At 31.7% G+C, this 20,204-nt stretch overlaps 1 long non-coding RNA gene across 4 annotated transcripts; it reads left to right on the forward strand.

Annotated features, from left to right (window-relative positions):
- The first annotated feature begins 11,738 nt into the window (after positions 1-11,738).
- On the forward strand, positions 11,739-19,259 carry LOC129286921 (uncharacterized). Of its 4 annotated transcripts, none has more exons than XR_008587547.1 (4): positions 11,739-14,889; positions 14,976-15,065; positions 17,432-17,588; positions 18,849-19,259. It is a non-coding gene; the product is annotated as an uncharacterized LOC129286921 (long non-coding RNA). The 4 variants fall into 4 exon arrangements; XR_008587548.1 differs by having other exon boundaries at positions 17,462-17,588; XR_008587549.1 differs by having other exon boundaries at positions 17,487-17,588.
- Positions 19,260-20,204: the final 945 nt, after the last annotated feature.

Consider the following 20,204-nt stretch of genomic DNA (forward strand, 5'->3'; position numbering starts at 1 on the left):
GCTCTATCATCAATGGTCTTGCTATCCCAAATATCATCTTTGACTTGTAATTTCTTCCCAATGGCTTCTTGAATTTTTTATAAAGAAAACATGTGAAAATTCATATTTTTTCCTTATATATTTAAGGTATTTATTTTTAATTAAATTAAGACATGCATATCTTTTATAAATTATTTATTACATAACAGATTCTTATTATTAATATATTAAAATCCACATTGTCTTAATTTGATTGAATAAAAAGTATAAATTAAGTATATAAAATTAAATATATAAATATTTCCCAATAGTAAAATATAAAGTTGTAATTATAGATTGAATAAGTTAACATAGTATTTGAATTGATAGATTTTAATTTAAATTCTGGATTTAAAAGTCACATATTTTAAATTCTCTATTTGAATAACGCAGCAAAATTTAAAGGTAAAAGAAATAATATAAGATTTAAAAGAGAGTTGGGAGATTAGAAGTGACAAGCTTACTTCTATAAATTCACTAGTGAAAGACGAAAGCAAGAAATGTGAGAAGAGGTGAGACTAATAGAAATATCTCGGTAGTAAAATTGTAAAGATAATGAAAATATTGTAGTACATAAAATTTTAAATAATTAAGATCTAGAAAAAATTTAAAATGATAATAAAATATGGATTTGGATGAAGCCATGTCCAATGACTTTTATAATTACTTTTTAATTTACTATTTATTTTCAAATTGTCTATTTGAGAGTATGAGTGTATAAAGAGGCAAAAGGATAAAAATTAAAAAGAAAGGAGGGAAAGAGAAAAGGAAAAGACTAGGGACGAAATAGAGCCGGTAATTTAGGCCGAGCCTGACGGGCCAGCCCGAACCCGCCCGAAAAATTTAGGGCCAAGCCCGAAAAAAATATTGGCCCGAATAGGCCTGAAAAAATTCAGGCCAAGCCCGATCGAGTTTAGGCTTGGCCCAAATACCCGAATAAAAAAATAATTTTTTAAAAAAATATATAAAATATGATAAATATTAATTAATTTTTCAAGTTTTATATCATTTTATACCAAAATACTATATATATAAGTGTTTTAATGTGGTTATTTTTTTAAAAAAAATTAAAATAGTTATATTTCATATTTTTATTATTTTTAATCAATAAAATATCTCAAAATAATATTTAAAATATATTTTAATATTGATTTTAATATTTTAAGACCTAGTTTTTGTTAAAAAAAATTTTGATTCCTATAAATCATTTGCATGTAAAAAAATAATTTTATATTTTTTATAAATTAAGAGAATTAATTTTAAAGTAAAAATAAAATTGAAAATAATTTTAAAAATAAAATTTAGGCATGTATGAATTTCTGACTCTACTACTAGATAAACATAATAAATAGCATAATATTTTTAAATAATTACTTAATTATTATCCATGCTAGATTTGGTTAAAATTTAAGAGTAAACTAGAGTAAGAATCCTTTTTATATAAGAGTTAAACAATATAAAAAGTTAAAGAAAAATGATTTCAAAAAAAAATAATATTTTACTCATAATTAAATAATTTTTTTATATAATATAATGATGGCAATTTTTTTATATTCATAAAAATAAAAAATACAATTTACCTAAAAGTTATTAAAAACTTTGAACTAATCGAAATAATAATTTTAAGTTAGTAGTCTAACTGTGATTGAATTGGGATCAGCTTAATCATAATTAAAATAATATAATTTAATTAAAATATATAAAATATTTATATATGACTATCATAAGAGCAATATTTAAATAACTAAGACATTAATTTACAAGTAAAGGAAACATTCATGAATAAATTATACATAATACAACAAAATAATAACAGAGCTACTTAAATACAAAGTTGATAAATTATTTTTTATTTTATTCTTTTAAAATTAAGATAATATTTTATGATTAATAGAATTATTTAAAAATTAAAATTGGTTCAAAAAATACAGAAAAAATATTTTTAAAAAGTTTTGGGTATTCGGGCCAGCCCGAATAAGCCCGAAGCCCGAAGGTGTTAGGGCCGGGCTTGGCTATATGGGCTTTTTAGAAGGGGTAGGATGCTTTAAGCCCGATCCGAATAAGCCCAGCCCGAATTGAGCCTGACTCGAATAAGCCCGGCCCGCCCGAATTACCGGCTCTAGGACGAAATATGAACATATAGTCGTTTGGTTTACGCGAAGGGAGGGAGGGAGTGTGCGACTGTGAACTAATATCCACGCTCAGTCCACTCACTCCCAGCTGGCATTCCGGGTCCCACTCCTTCTTCATCGCCAGCTCATTTTCTGCCACTCTTCATGTTTTTCTTATTCTTTTGTAACAAACATTATTCTTACCTAATCTGGACACCCTCAATATGTAACAACCCATCTCCCTCTGGCCTTTATTTTAATCGAGATAACAGATCAATCATTGATAGCTGCTCATAATTCTCACTCCTCTGGTAATCCCACTTCCCGCGAGATTTGGCCTCTTCCTTCCACAGCTTGTTTTCTTTCACTTATATGAATTGTGTTCTCTTTCAGAAAGAGTATTCAACTTTAGATAAATGTCTAAAATGTGATACCTCGAGATACAAGAGAAATGGATGTAGCCTAATAAAGACATTGTAGTATTTTTCAATTATATCAAGATTCAGATGTCTATACAGAATTGCAGAAGATGCTAAATACTTAGCGTGACATACAGACAAAAGAATTAAGGATAGCAAGCTATGACACACTATAGATTCTCCTCAATGAAAAAAGTTTAATCTTATGTACCTCGAGTTTGGAGTTGAAGATAAAGAAGGCAAGTTATCCGATGAGCACACTCCAAGGGTTTGCAAGAACATATAGCCGTTTGGTTTACGCAAAGGGAGGGAGGGAGTGTGCGACTGTGAACTAATATCCACGCTCAATCCACTCACTCCTAGCTGGCATTTCGGGTCCCACTCCTTCCTCATCGCTAGCTCATTTTCTACCACTCTTCATGTTTTTCTCATTCTTTTGTAACAAACATTATTCTTACCTAATCTGGACACCCTCAATATGTAACAACCCATCTCCCTCTGGCCTTTATTTTAACCGAGATAACAGATCAATCATTGATAGCTGTAGTAATCCCACTTCTCGTGAGATTTAGCCTCTTCCTTCCACAGCTTGTTTTCTTTCACTTATATGGATTGTGTTCTCTTTCAGAAAGAGTATTCAACTTTAGATAAATGTCCAAAATGTGATACCTCGAGATACAAGAGAAATGGATGTAACCTAATGAAGGCATTGTAGTATTTTTCAATTATATCAAGATTCAGATGTCTATACAGAATTGCAGAAGGTGCTAAATACTTAACGTGACATACAGACAAAAGAATTAAAGATAGCAAGCTATGACACACTATAGATTCTCCTTAATGAAAAAAGTTTAATCTTACGTACCTCGAGTTTGGAGTTGAAGATAAAGAAGGCAAGTTATCCGATGAGCACACTCCAAGAGTTTACAAGAATTGTGTGAGTACTGATATTTTAATATATTATTTTATTTACATTATTTATTTAATAATTAATTTACAATTTATTCAATAGAAAGCATTATCACAATTAGTATCACAGGATGATATGGGTGGATATGTGGACATCTTTGGTAGGTTATTGGGAGCCTTAAAGGTATATGGTCGCAATAGAGGAATTGGATTCGGCATTTCTCAGGGTACTTACTTTGAATGTTGGTCCAAAATTTTTATCGAAAATGATTTTAATGCAAAGATGACGGAAATGGAAGCAAGAATGAAAAAAAAAATTCAAAATCACATGAAAAAAAATATTACAGCAAATGATTAGTGTAACACCCTCAAAAATACAAACCAATTTTTCGCAAATTATTAAAACCATTATCATGGTAGAAAATTTTTTTTACCATGACACATCCAAGACATAACACAAGTCTTAAAAGATCCAAAAAGGCAATTAAAACCACGAGGGACAGACATAATCCTCATGGTCATATAAATACTTTTAATAAAAAGGATTAGAGTTTACATGCTCCACAAAGAAGATATGTCCTAAGTTGGCACAAGATACATTGTATAATCCAAAATAAGAGGCAACGTAAAAGATGGTGTCTCATACACCATAGTTACACCTCTGGTGCTTTCTCGGCCGGACTCGCTCCTGTAAAAATATTAACCACGGGGAATGAGACTTAAAAGTCCCAGTAACCAAAAATTAATATGTAATGATGCATGCGGATGTAACTAATCATGCGATTGCTAAGTGGGCACATAAAATATTTAACCGAACAATATTTCCAAACAAACCGAACAAGTATTTAATTGCATGACTACACCTTATATCCTCCTTTCGCCATGCTCGGACGCCAAATCACCCGGCCAAAGGTGAGTTGGACTAAGCAACACGTCACTCATTGGGTCCAACTATCTAAAGGGTATACCATGAAGTCTAACTATCTCCTTAATGTATATCTCAGTAAATTTCTCTAATGTAGAGGTAAACTTGATCGCCAAAAAGTGAGCCGATTTGGTGAGTCGGTCTACTATCACCCAAATAGCATCCTTACTCGAGGGTGTTCTTAGCAGTCCAGTGATGAAATCCATGGAAATATCATCCCATTTCCACTTTGGAATATCTAACGGTTGCAGTGTTCCAGCTGGCTTCTGATGTTCTATCTTTATCTTCTGACACGTTAAACATCTAGAAACAAATTCAGTTACATCTTTCTTCATTCCTGGCCACCACCAACCTCACTTCAAATCATGGTACATTTTAGTTATACCGGGATGAATTGTATATTTGCTCCTATGAGCCTCTTCTAAAAGGATATTCCTCAATCTTGGATCATTAGGTACACAAACTCTACCTTTATATCTCATCACTATGTCATCAGAGATGGTAAAATTTAGGGCCTTACCTGCCACTATCTCCTTCCTTATATTCTTCAAGTAGTAATCACTCTGCTGTGAGACTCTGAGATCTTCCCAAAATTTGCTCTCAAAGTCTGCTACCTGGAGTGCGGCCATTTGATGTTCAATTACATCCACTGGAACATCATGAAAACTGTTCCACAAATGATATTTATGAACCATCAAATGTGCAGCATGAATAGTCTTCCTACTTAAGGCGTCAGCTACCACGTTAGCCTTACCCGGATGATAATGTAATTCAAAGTCATAATCCTTTAGAAATTCCATCCATCGTCGCTGCCTCATATTAAGCTCTTTCTGATCAAATAAATACTTCAAGCTCTTATGGTCACTGAAGATTTGAAACTTAGATCCATACAAGTAGTGTCTCCATATCTTCAGAGCAAACACAACTGCAACCAACTCCAAGTCATGTGTAGGGTAATTTTCCTCGTGTGGCCTCAACTGTCTAGAGGAATAGGCAACCACTCGATCATCTTGCATCAAAACACATCCTAAACCCTTTAAAGAAGCATCAGTGTACAGAGTGTATGGCACCACAGGGTCAGGAATAGTCAATACTGGAGTAGTGGTTAACCTCTTTTTTAATTCTTGGAAAGCAGCTTCACATTTGTCAGTCCAAATAAATGGGGCATCCTTTTTAGTCAGCTTAGTCAAGGGCATCGCAATTTGCAAAAATCCCTTAATAAAGCGATGATAATAACCTGCTAAACCTAGAAAACTTCGTATCTTTATCACAGATTTTGGCTGTTCCCACTTCATCACTGCATCAATCTTACTAGGATCCACCGCAACTCCATTTCTGGACACAACATGGCCTAAAAACTTTACTTCTTGGAGCCAAAATTCACACTTGCTTAATTTGGCATAAAGCTTATTTTCCCTTAAAACTTGCAAGATGATTCTTAAATACTCACCATGAGCCTCCTCATCCTTTGAATAAATAAGAATGTCATCAATAAACACTACTACAAACTTATCTAAATAAGGTCGAAAGATCCTATTCATGTAATCCATGAATACCGCAGGAGCATTCGTAAGTCCAAACAGCATCACCATGAATTCATAATGCCCATATCTCGTCCGAAATGCTGTCTTAGGTATATCCTCCGCTCTTACTCTCAATTAGTGGTACCCTGACCTTAAGTCAATCTTTGAGAAAACTGCAGATCCCATAAGCTGATCCAGCAAATCATCGATTCTTGAAAGTGGATATTTGTTCTTAATGGTTACTTTGTTCAATTGTCTATAATCAATGCACAATCAGAGGCTTCCATCCTTCTTCTTTACAAAAAGGACTGGAGATCTCCAAGGTGAAACACTCGGTCTGATAAAATCCTTCTCAAGTAGCTCTTCAATTTGCTTTTTAAGTTCTGCTAACTCTGAAGGGGACATCCGATAAGGAGCCTTAGAAATTGGCCTTGTACTGGGTACCAATTCAATTGAGAACTCTACCTCATGCTTTGGGGGTAAATCGGAGACTTTGTCTGGAAATATATCCGCAAATTCTTTGACAATTGAGATATTCTTCACGCCTTCATCAATCTCAGCTTATATAGAGAAGAAAACCATATAAGCCTGGCAACCCTTCTTCATACATCTATCAACTTGGGCCGCCGACAAGAAAACATGATCTTGAGTCTCGACTGGGGTCACCGATAAAGAAGATAAAGACACACTCCTCTCTCTACAATCTAGGATAGCACCATTTGCAACGATCCAATTCATTCCCATAATTACATCCATACCTCTCAGTGGTAGGATAATTAAGTCCATAGTTGTTTTCCTATTTTTAAACTCAACTACTAGGTTAAGGCATGCCTTAGCAGTTCTCACAGATTCTCCCGCAGGAGTAGATACATTCATATCAAAAGGTAAAATACACACAGGTAAATCAAGGTTCTTTACACAAGTTTCAGAAATAAAAGAGTGTGTAGCACCCGAATCAAATAGTGCAACAATATCATGATGAAGGATTTTGATGTTACCTCTAATAGCATCTGGGGAGTTTATGGTGTCCTGAGTAAGAGCAAACACACGGCCAAAGACAGTAGGATGTTGGAAAGGGTTCTTCATATTTGAGCCCTGGTTGTCCCCACAAAACTTTGCAATGTGACCGGGTTTCCCACAAATGTAACAGACCCAGCACTGTCCGAAATGACGACGCCCGCATTTAGTGTACTGTTGAGAGCTCGCTGTACTCAGGGCAGGGGTCGATACTGTTGGGCTCCTCTGTGACCTGTGATAACTACTATGATAGCTCCTCTGTCCTTGGCCCCTTTGAAATGGACCCTTCTGCCTTCCTTGGTTCCATGAGCTACTCGAACCCTAATGGTTTTTCTTCATAATGCCTCCGGTGGGTTGAGGGTAGGTTGGGGGTCTACTATATGAATAACCCCTCTTCTCTCTATCGACCTTATTCTTACTGCGAGCTATTACTTGTAGTTTTATGCACATTTTATCATAATCTCGGATATCTAGATGAGCCAATTGCTCCCTCAATTCTGGTCTAGCCTTCTCCAATAAGCGCTTAGTCTTCCATTCAAAATCATCCCTATACTGCAGGTACGTGGAGTATCTAGATAACTCCTGAAACTTAGCAATGAATGTGTCCTCATCGAGGTTCCCTTGCTTAAAGGCATGGAACTCCGCTTCCTTCTCAGACCTTAACTCTGATGGAAAGTAATGCCTGAATAATTTTTTCTTGAATTCCTCCCAGGTGAGTGTAGAATCATCCCTGGGCCCTGCTGTCTCCCACCAATCTCTTGCTCCTTTCACTAGGAGCACTAATGCTACTTGTACTTTCTAATTACTGGTGCATGTGACTACTCGAAAGATGGACTCAAGTCTCTTTACCCATTCCTCTACCACGGATGGTTTAAGGTTACCATCAAACGTAGGAGGGTTAAACTTCCTAACAGTTTCCCACACATCAGTAATGATCGGTGGGGCTCTCTATTCCTCTTGCCTAATTTCCTCCCTTCTAGACTCATGATCTCTCGGAGTGGCAGGATGTGAGGAACTGCCTTCCCCCACATGACTCTCAACATGAGCCCTATCTCCACTTTCAGTTACCTTTTGCCTCTTTAGCTCCGTCAACTCTTGTTCGTATCCTTGAACCTTGTCAGTTAATGTTTTTACAAGCATTCTCAATTCTGCCAAGTCAGGCTCCTCATTTGGCAGTGGCGGTGGCAGGTGCTCATGTTGGAATCCTGAATTACCGCGAGTAACAGGCATTTTCTCTCCCCTCCTAAAGGATACAAGATATAAATAATAAAATTAGCCTAGCTATATAATGGCCATACAATGAAAAGCACCATAACAATGTATATTGCCAACCGACTATATGCAATGCACCACACATAATAAATACATATTAAATTCACACAAATAATAGTTTCAAATAAAAATTTAAATAAGTGTTACTAAAATATAGGCTCGAAACATGATGCTCTGATACCAATATGTAACACCCTCAAAAATACAAACTAATTTTTCGCAAATTATTAAAACCATTATCATGGTAGAAAAATTTTCTTACCATGATACATCCAAGACATAACACAAGTCTTAAAAGATCCAAAAAGGCAATTAAAACCACGAGGGACAGACATAATCCTCATGGTCATATAAATACTTTTAATAAAAAAGATTAGAGTTTACATGCTCCACAAAGAAGATATGTCCTAAGTTGGCACAAGATACATTGTATAATCCAAAATAAGAGGCAACGTAAAAGATGGTGTCTCATACACCATAGTTACACCTCTGGTGCTTTCTCGGCCGGACTCGCTCCTGTAAAAATATTAACCACGGGGAATGAGACTTAAAAGTCCCAGTAACCAAAAATTAATATGTAATGATGCATGCGGATGTAACTAATCATGCGATTGCTAAGTGGGCACACAAAACATTTAACCGAACAATATTTCCAAACAAACCGAACAAGTATTTAATTGCATGACTACACCTTATATCCTCCTTTCGCCATCCTCGGATGCCAAATCACCCGACCAAAGGTGAGTTGGACCAAGCGACACGCCACTCATTGGGTCCAATGAGGGCTTACCATGTGGTAATAATTAACCGAACAGAAATTCCCATTAACACCATATATTAAAATACCCTGACAAGTCATGCATCATTCAAATATCCAAACAGGAATATATCCGAACAATAATATCTCATCATGATAAACAAAAATAAATTTTTGACCCACTTGGCAATAATTTCAAACAAGTATATATATACAGTATTTATTTTCATTAATTCATAATTTTTTTAAATAATAAAACAACACATAATCATTCACAAACACACCCATCACAACACATTAATAATGGTTACCTTGTGTCTTGAATAACAAGTTCCCCTTCACAACTCCTTTTTCACTACTATCTTTGTCAATATAATCTACATAATTATTTCACAATACTATATATTAATTTTACATTAAAATAAATAACTCTAATTTAAAGAGTTAGAAAGTCTTAGATCTATAATCCATATTAACACTAATTTAAGATTTATGCCTCATTTAACTTCCCAAATTCTTTTTCTAAAATTCTCGTACCTTAATAAACTATTTTTTTATCCTCAAATCACTTCTCGTATCACAATTTCATCCTTTTATATTCTAAAAATTCGTCCAAAAATAAATTAAAAATTTTAAAATTATCCTGAAGCCTCAAATCACCTTTCTATAATCTCAAAAATACCTATTCATGCTTAAATAAATATTTAATAATCATAGGTTTATCCCTACATCTCAGATTCCACATAAATTCAACCATATAGATCTAGATTTTAACTCAAAAATTCTTAAACATGAGTTTCAACCTCAAAAAAATATTCTATAATATTTATTATATCCCTAAGAGTTTTAACCTATATTTTTAATCCATCATATCATCAGATTAACTATCATATAGAAAAATCTTAATCAGAATATTTACTCTATCCTACAAAATAATCATATCACTAGAAAGCTAATATTATTTAGAAAATAACTATAAATAATTTTATAATTAAATAAATTTTTAAATGCTAATCTAAACAGGAAAGTTAGAACATACCTGAAGAAAAAGAAAATAATCCCTCTTGCAAGAAAACGCCGAGCAACGTGAGAGGAAGAGAGAAAAATAATATAAAAATAGGATTGTGGTCCCAAAATTATATTAAAAAAACTATAGGTTTGAATTTAATTATTCAAACCTTTGGGCCATTACTTGCAATTTTCACAAATTGCATCTGGGGCCCTTAGTTGCAATTTTCACTCACAAATTGCAATAAAAAATTCCTCATGCTTCCTCCACAATGCACCTCTCTTTTTATACATGAGGAGGTGCCTTTCATTCCCACATCTAACCGATGTGGGACTAAACCCCTCCTTTTTTTTTTTACTTCCTTTCTTTTTTTTTTTTTAACTCACACACACACATTAATAATAATTTTTTTAAAATCTTAAAATTATATCTTAACAAAATTTTTCTTATATAATTTTAAACTTAAGTTTTTAATTCATAATTAAATGCCTAACCATATTATTATTTTCAAATAACCTCAAATAATATAAATTCCTATTATTATCATCATTTAAAAAAAACTTAAATTTCATAAATTTTTTTTTCTAAAAATTAGGATGTTACAATTAGGGTAGTAAATGTGCCACAAACCAGCCCTAATGATAAATATAGCTACTTATTTCATACTAAGTAAGATTTTTCCAAGGTTATAATTTCTTTTTATATTATTATTTCATCTTTATTCACAAATTATTATATCTCACATTTTCTTAAAACATTAATTTATTGATTTTTAGGGCAAGTCACAATGTCAATTATAGTTAGAATCACCACATTGTCATGTTGTATCACTCGGATCTGTGTGTAATAATAATAATGTTACTATACAAACCAAACCATTACCTACAGATCACTTAAAGGTGACCATAACTATACCAATTGAAAATTATATTGAGTTGCCAATACAAATAGCAGAGGAGGATATATTCACAATTTTTGACGCGGTTGGCACTTACTTGGCTTGGCTTACAAATCTCATTAAGTTATAGGTATGATAATTAATAGTTCTTTAAAATCATTCATGTTTAATTTTGACCTTACCAATTAATTTTACATTTCGTAGTCCTTAAAATGTAAAGAAATGGCAAAGAAGCCAATCAAATCGAAAGGAAAGTCTTTTAAAGGATCTACCTCTGTAACTAAAGTAGGAAAGACCGGCACAAATTTCGCTTAGCTAAAATATCCTCATCAAAATGCACTTGAAGTAATTATGCGAACAACATTTAAAAATAAAATCTCTAAAATAGACTTTGAAAATGAGATTTATAGTGAAATGATTAGTGAAAAATTAGCGGTTGAAAATATTAACGAGATTTTGACCAAGCATTGGTTACAAATTAGATAAATTAGTTTATACATCAGGTACTTTTTAAATTTTATTATTTGTTACGGTATTATTTAATATTAGTTGTTATTGCATCTATTTTTTCATTTTAGGTTTTTGTAATGATACAATTTTTTTAATGGTAATGTAAATTAAATTTTCTCCCAATTAATATTTTATTTAAATTAATTTTATTGCAAATGGAAAACAGTTGTTTAGAGGAGTTTTTCTTAAATTTTTAAGGATCAGAATTTGAATTTTATTAAGAAAAAAATGTAGTTTTATTTTTTTTTAATCATGAAAAAATTTGTGCCTTTTCTTGTATTTTTACTTGTGCCATTTGTTATAGTTTTCCCAATTATTATTTTTGTTCAGAATTTATATCACTTATCGCGAAAACGCAGCACTCGTCCAATCCATTTCCTTCCTTTCCTTCACCGACACAAACGCCCTAATTCTTCACCGCCAATAAGAGACAGATCGGGAAGCTTCTCCCCTGTACTTTCTTCTAGGTTTTCAGCTGTCGCCGGTACTGGTGAGCCCAAAGTTTCGTTCGCGGCTCCTAAAAGTTTGAGTCGCGAGTTCTCCTAGGTGCGTCGTCGATTGTTTTTCCCCTACCTTGCTGCGACGTCGTCCGTGTGCGTGTGGACCTCGAATTTCAGCTCTCCCTACTCTGCTTCCCGTCCGACTTCCTCTCTTTTTAATCATCGTCGGCGTGCTGGTGGGAGTGCTTCAGATTTTCTCCTCCTCCTCCTTCACAGTTGCTGAGCTACACCTTCTTCCTCTTTTTACTGCTGTCAACGCGATTCAGCTGAAAAACTGTTGTACTGAAAGAGGTTGCTGTTGGTCCCTTTATTTTCTTCCTCTATTGCTGCAATAACTGAAAGTCACCTTTCCCCTGTTCAGCATGAATTTCGAATTCTCCTTCCCTTCTCCGTCTCTGGTTGGTAATATGAGGTATAGAACTTTAAGTTAACTTTCTTTTTGCTGTCCTGTGCGTGTGTTTTAGCTAAGTTGTTGACTTTTATTTTCCTTTAACCATGTGAAATGCATAGACAAGAATTGGGGCTTATTTGTGGTTGAGATTAATTTTCTATTGAGGCATACATATATATATATATGTATTCGAGTTTGTTTAAATATCTTCATTGTAAATTTTAGGAGTTGGAATTGATGAGGGAAAATTGGTATTAGCCTATGACTTGATGCTTATGAAGAGTTTGATAAAATGCTTGCTAGAGGAGATTTTGTCTGAATATGTATTTTGGGATTTAACTAACTCACATATAAGAAGTATATCTAATTTGAATGTTAATGATTCTTGTACTTAACTTGAATATTATACAGGAATTTAACAATGAAGCGTGGTGGAGACATGTGTAGCTAGTTGAATGTTAAAAAGCTTTATTGTGTGGTTTGGAAATAATGTACACTTGGTGTCTTAATAAAAAGCTTAATTTAATGGAGTAATTAGCAATGGTTATTGAACAATTTTTATGTGTAAAGTCTTGGTTCAAAAATTTCAAATCTATTGTAGTTGGGGGTGACAATGTTGGGAGAAAACTCTTGAACTTATTCAGTGTCAACGAAGACCTTAATATATTTTTTAGAGTGTTTAGAAGAGAAGAAATTCGATTGAAATTATAAGAGGTGAGCTTTGAATTTTGAGAACATTTTAAGTAAGTGAATAGCATCCCAATCAATTTATATATTAGAAAATTTTCTTTATCAAAATATTGTTTTTAATAATTTACAGGTATTTATGTATTTCTCTTGTTTTAGATACTTTTGTTAATTAAATTGCTTTGTTTCTTGTAGTCATGATTTATACTTTTCAGATTGATGAAAATACTTTTACAAATTTTAGTAATCCTTTAATTGATAAAGTCAACTATGAAAATTGGTGAACAATTTATGAGATATTAGTTATGAATTTTTACATTCAGGTAAATTGATGTTTTTATACGTTTAATGCGAGTTTGATATTTGGAAGAGAAATTATATTTTTAAAAGTAATGATTTTCTCGTATGTCTGAAAGTGGATTTAAGAAGGGATTGTATACAGAACATTGATTGCTAACGGTAGTTCCGTTAACCCTTGATGCGCCATGGTCAATGACTAGTTAGTTTGATTTTCGTGAGTTCTATTCTCACATTTGATATTCGTGGGTCTCATATTTATGTTTGTTTCATGACTTCGACCACGTCTGGTTATTTACTCTTGTGGGCTGTGTGTTCACGTCTGTTTTATGGCTTTAACCACGTGTGGTTACCTACCCTCATGGATTGTGTGTCTACGTTTGTTTTATGGTTTCGATCATGTTTGGTTACTTATCCTCGTAGATTTTGTGTCCATGTCTGTTTCGTGGTTTCAATCACGTTTGGTTAGTTACTCTCGTAGACTGTGTCTATGTCTATTAATTGTTCTGACAAGTCCCTATAAATATGAATTTGATTATTTAATGATTTTATATCCCATTGATTTTAATTAATAATATGTTTTAATTACTTATTTTGTTTATTTGCTTCCTTGAAATTAAGTGATAACAATATTTAATATGATAACTTAATGGTTCAAGATTTCATGTAAAATTATATAGAATTTTTTATTCGAAAGTTATTTGAATTTTTATTGAGATCATTGTCTTTTTAACTTACATAATTATTTTTAACTTTTTTTATTCATATTTAATTATTTGTTATTGGGACGTTATTCATTGAAAATAATTTTGGTCCATATAGTGTAGTCGATGTTGAACCTCTTGTTGATGAATATTGAGAGGATTTATTGTTGACCAGAATTGAAGGACCTAAGGTTGAAGTTTTTTTTATTTAAAATTTGAGTTATGAAATTTTATTTTTGTAAATTTATATCTAGATGCTCCACATAGTTTATAGTTAGGTTTTTTTTTATTTTGTTGCATATTTTGTCTATTGGTTGGAAGGAGTTAAGCTCCTAATTAAAATGATCTTTTATGTAAAATATTGTGTTGTAGAGCTTTTGGAAAAACCTATTCACAAGAGAGGTTCTGTCGAAATTTCTATAAAAATATTGAAACTTTTATTAAGATGAAAATGGTTGTGCGTGTTATAAATTAATATAAATATAATCATGTTTTAGTAATTGAAAAATCTCTTGATTTAAGGCTTAAGGAATGTTGATGTGATTCACACCTCATGTCGGTCACCCTCAATTTTTGAGGCGTGACAGTTTTTGTATAGTACTTTTGTGATGTCGAGCTTAATGATGACAAAATTTTTATTTATTAGTCTTCACAACACAAATATTTACAGTATTGATTATCATTCTCAAAAGATTACCGATGCAATCAAGGCTAGAGGTAAGAGAAACATATTATTTTTAGCTCTTTACAATTCATGGTGAGTTGTTATTGTTACTTATTTTTAAATTTAGTTGACATTTGAGTTAGTGAAATATTTTATCTTTTCAGGCAACATTGAATGCTTGTTTGTATCAATCCATTTTGCCATCCAATTTATTATCTTGACTCATTAAGAGATAATAACTTTAAGAACTACAGATCTATGAGGATATTATTTAATCAGTAAGTTTTTTATTCTATATTCTTTATACATGTTTATTATAACAATTAGAGTAAGAATGTCCAATTGATGTGCTTAATTCTTGTAGGGTCATATCACGTTATCAAGCTGGTGAAGGTCTCTCTCTAAAAACTGAAAAGCTTGATCCTATTAAGTTTTATATATGAAAAAAATAAAGGTTTGTATTATTTGCTTAATTAAACAAGTTGGTGTGCATCAAAATGATTGATTGATATTTTAAATTTGTTATTTTGAATATGTTGTTTTAGATTGATGTAGAATTTTTGAAAAATTTTGAAACATTCAATTTATAAGGGAGACTTTACTAGATTTTTGCTAGCAAATCAGAATTATATATATAATTTCATCCTCAGAGTGTTAGTAATTAAGTTGAAATTTGTTTTTATCATATCTAGATAATAACATGTTTTATTATTTTATAGGTACCTATACAAATACAAGGTTGTGAGTGTGGATATATACTATGTGATAAAGTTTATGAGAGAGATAATCACACAACAAGAGTTGATTATTCCTATGAGAAAAATACTAATATTTTCATTTGTTAGACAAGTTAGCGATTAGACAAGTTAGGAAATTAATGTAGTTGTTTTACTTTCAAATTCTTTTATTGTATACAAATTTTTATGTTCAAAAATATTGTTTTTCGATTGATTTTTGATTTATGAGAAAATAAAAAATACGTACAAAAACGCTCAAAGATAGAGTATTACTATAAAAGGAGCATACAGGAGCTCTCTTTAAGAAAGCGCTGCCTCTCTAATAGAGCACTCTTATATGCTTACATACGGGAGGGCTCTAGATAAGAGTGTTCCAATTTGGGTATACTAGAGCGCTCTTTGCCCAAATTGGAACACTTTTTCTTTATGTATATGAAAGCGTTTTAAAAAGTGCTCTTGTATATGTGAGAGCACTTTTGAAACACTTTTAAAGATAAAAAATAAACGCTCTTGTACGGTTATTGTATAGTAGTGAATAAGAATACAACAAGAATGAAAATGAATGTAGCTTTTTTAAAATTAAATATAATTTAATACCAAGTAGAAGTAAATGTTGAGTTGATAACGAAATGAAAATATTTGTTGCAGTGTCCCAGTTAGAAAACAAGCAAGAGGAAGAGAGGAAAAATTCTTTGGTTTGAATATATTTTACTTTTTTTCTCTCAAAAAAAAAAAAAGAGGAGAGAGGAGGGTATATGAAGTTGAGGAGAAAATGTGGTTGGTTTCTCACCCCATTTTTTCTCACTTTTTTTTTTCATCCAAATAAGAGAAAATTTATTTTTCTTTAAGATAATGCAACTTTTAGCTCCTCAAATTTGCCTTAATTATGTTACTACTTGTGGTGATTGTGTTACTGATGATAGTGGAGGATGGTTGGTAGGATTTAATTGTAAACTTGAAAATATTCATTGCTGAAAGGTCTTAGGAAGTTATGAAGGTCTTGTACTTTACTGGTTTAAAGGTTTTACGAATGTGGAAGTTTATTCAAACAGCGTTAAAGCGGTTAACCTCCTCACTAAAAGTTACTTTAAAGAACACCCTTGTCACGACATCATTGAAAAAACTTGTAATCTTTTTTAGAGATGGGGATATGTCTATTAATTTTGTTTTTAGGAATGTTATTAGTCATGTTCATTCCTTTGCTAAGGAAACTCATTTTTTGGATAACTTTTTTTGCATCTTTAATCATTCACCACCTGGTTTTACATAAGGAGGTGAATGATGATTGAGTTTGCTTCCTTTGGTTTTGTAATATGCTTCTTGTGCTGTTCTTTTTCTTTGTTTTGAATGAATTTTAACTTTTGATTAAAAAAAATTATTTCAATTATCGATGTAGTCTCTCAAGTTTAATTTTTATTAATTTAATCCTTTAAGCTTTCATCGATTATCGATTTGATTTGTATTGTTTAAAAGGAGGTAATATTGTTAAAATTTGTTAACATAGAAAACATAATATTGATTATATCAAAGAAGATTAATGAAAGAATTTAATTATTTAGTTAGGAAAAAACAAACTCTGAAATTAAGAAAACAAAGAAACAAACCATAACGTAATGAATTATATTGATAAAAATATGTTAAACTCATTTAAAGGTTAATTTGTTTTCATTTAGTTACGTATATATGTTAAATTATCAAATATATTTTACAAATTAGATTATTTTACAAATATATTTTACAAATTAGATTATAAAATATATTTTACAAATTAGATTATTTTAAAATTCAATTTGTATTTAAAACTTAAAGGATGAGTACTCATAATAATTTAAGAAAACATAAGGAATTCAATTGATAAAAATTAATTTTGAAAGAATAAATCTATAACTAAGTTAAAGAGGGATTGAAAGTTTCATTATTCTTTTTTCGCTTCTATTTTCTCTTCATATTTTTTCTTCATCTAAGCATAGTATAGGAAGAGGTGTTTACATCATCACACCTCTCCTTTCCTTGAATTAAATTAGAAAAATCTTTTTTCATATGCATATTTATATTCAAGATGTTATATTTTATCCACTCTTAGGACTCTCTAACTTTGGATATCAAACAAAAGTTGAATATGTTTCGCATGTATAAAGTTGAGAGGAGTAAGTAGCAAATTACTGTTTGATGGCCCATGGGAGTAGAGAAGCTTGTGGGTTTGAATAATGGAGGAGAACAATGAGAAGATAAATATCAAGGTAATAGTTAAATATTAATTAAAGACTTACAAATTAAATGCTACCCATTTACAAATTGAAATAGATGGGAGGGTAATTATCGAAAATGGGGCTTTATTTATTTATTTACTTTTGTACAATGTCCATTTTATCTTTATTATCATCGCAGAGTGGTGCTGGCGTCTATTACTTATTATGGTTACTTTTAATTAGGGGCGCGAGCATCTTTGCATTTATTTTTCAAGATTTGGAATTGGAGTGTGATTAACTTAAATTCACTTATTCAGTGAGCATCCTCCTTATTATAACAGTTGAATTTTATCAACATTTGAAAATTATCAAAATACAATTTTCTCCAAAAAGTTTAAAGTAAAGCTCACTATCAAAGCACTTCACATGTATGTTATTCCTTCAAAAAAAATTGGAGAGAAGATATTTTCTGAGTATCATAGAATAAGATCTCTGATAGCCTTTTGATTTAATCAAATTGTCATTATCATGACATAAGGACGCTTATTGAGTGAGCAGACTTTCAGCGTACCAAATCCAAATCTTATTTTTCATTCCTTTTCTATACCTGACATTCTGCTTTCTTGATTCACCATTTGCTGGTTGACTCTGGATATCGGTTTGTTATAGCCATTTGTTTGTTCTTGGAGGGCAGAAACAGTGACCACCTGGCTATTCATCTTCAGCATCTTTCAAATCTTCTCCAAATCCTTAAAATCTCTGGTGATAATGGTTGTGAATCGAATAATAAACCTGTAAAGTGGAAGAAAATGTTTTCACATGTTTGCACAGGCTCAGTATTTTATAACAGTTCCCTTGATGATGAGTCCCATGCCATTGTAACCAAGGCTTGGCACGAGGTCAATCTTGTGAAAAGGAAAAAAGTTCTTTTCTTGAGTAGGCTTGGGTTTCTTTGGTAGAATCAGCAGAAATTTAGAATTCATAATGGATTGTTCTTCTATTTGGAAGGAGGAGGAAAGTTGATCCATATTCTATTGCATTGCTCTTTCTCAAAATCAACTTGGTTCACTTATCACTGAAGTACAGTATTCATGTCATTGATAATTAGGGAGAATGATATATATAACAACCTCATAAGAATATTAATATCAGGCTAGGATCTCCTCACAATTAAAGTTCTCATATTTATTACTCTTTATCTCATGTTTCAATACTAAAATTTTAAAAAAAACCTTGATTTAACATTAATCTTCTCATGAGTTAGGTCCTTTTGTAATACTCCCTTAATGAATTTGTGCTAACTTGGTGCAGCTGCAAGGGACAATTAATGGATCTCCACCATCAAGCTCATTGTCGCACCTAAAAAAATGCGACGCGGACGGCGTGCAAGCGGATGTCCTAGCCTTCGCGGTGGGAACCGTATGAACGAGGAGTCGCCACCAAGATTTTGAAAAAATTTTCGGGAAACCGATTAATGGAGGATAAGGGTGGTCTACGAAATCAGAGAATAGGTTCGGAAGTCGGTTGAGTGTGGGGAAGGTGTTAGGCACCCTACAACACCCGTTCGTCAGAATGGTTACTTGAAGTTTGTTGTGCTCTATTAATATGATTTTAAAATTATTTTAATTATTCCTTTTATATTCATATGTTTGATATAAAAATGATGATAATTGAGTGAGAAATATTTATTTATTTACGAGGAAGGACGGACTTGACTCAGAATCTGACTCCGAGGCCTATGTACTCTATGATGGGATTAAAGTCCACGTAGTTCAGGCTTATAAGTTTGTTGGTGAAAGTATTTTTTTAAAGAGAAATTAATGAAAAATAATTCACCATTTAGTAAATAAAATAATTTCTGAAATTTTGATATGTGTGTTTTAAATTCTAAAAGATAATTTAATTTTAATTATTTTCTCCATTTTGAATTTTTGGAATAAAGAAAGAAAAGGGTTTAAAATTATTTTTTTTTATGTTTTATGATTGAGAATTTTAACTGCTATATTTGCAGAGCCTTATTAGTTCATACGGTAATGCAATTATTATAGGTATCTGCGGAGATTTCGAAACCTCACACGATAGAAGAATTTAGCAATTTAATTTATTTATTTTTAAGTGTTAATAATAATTTGCTTAAGTATGTATATATGTTTTAAAGAATTTTAATCATCATACCTGTATAGCCTTGTTGGCTTATACGGTAATATGATTTATCCTAAATAGCTGCAGAGATTTTAAAATCTCACACGATAAAGGAATTAAATTTAATTAATTGATTTAATTAATTATATAATATATATGTGTATATATATTTTAAAAACTAAATCGTTATATCTGCAGAGTCTTATTGACTCATACAATAATACGATGATCTTAGAAGATTATGAAGATTCAAAAATCTCACATGACTAAAAGATATAATCGATAAATATGGTTACAATTTAAATACATTAATTTGGTTAATTAAGTTTCTTAAATTATATATTATATGATTATTTACAAAAATCACTTATTTATTATAAAAATTGAAAATCACTATATCTGCGAGGACTTATTATCCTACACGATAATGTGATTAATTTAAATTCCTACGAAGATTCTTGAAATCTCATATGGAACTTAAATAAATTATTAATTTGGATTATAAAAAGAGAGTTAATTTTAATA

The sequence above is a fragment of the Prosopis cineraria genome, unplaced genomic scaffold (assembly GCF_029017545.1).
Source record: "Prosopis cineraria cultivar Desert tree isolate PC_DT_omini unplaced genomic scaffold, ASM2901754v1 PC11, whole genome shotgun sequence".
Lineage (NCBI taxonomy): Eukaryota > Viridiplantae > Streptophyta > Magnoliopsida > Fabales > Fabaceae > Prosopis > Prosopis cineraria.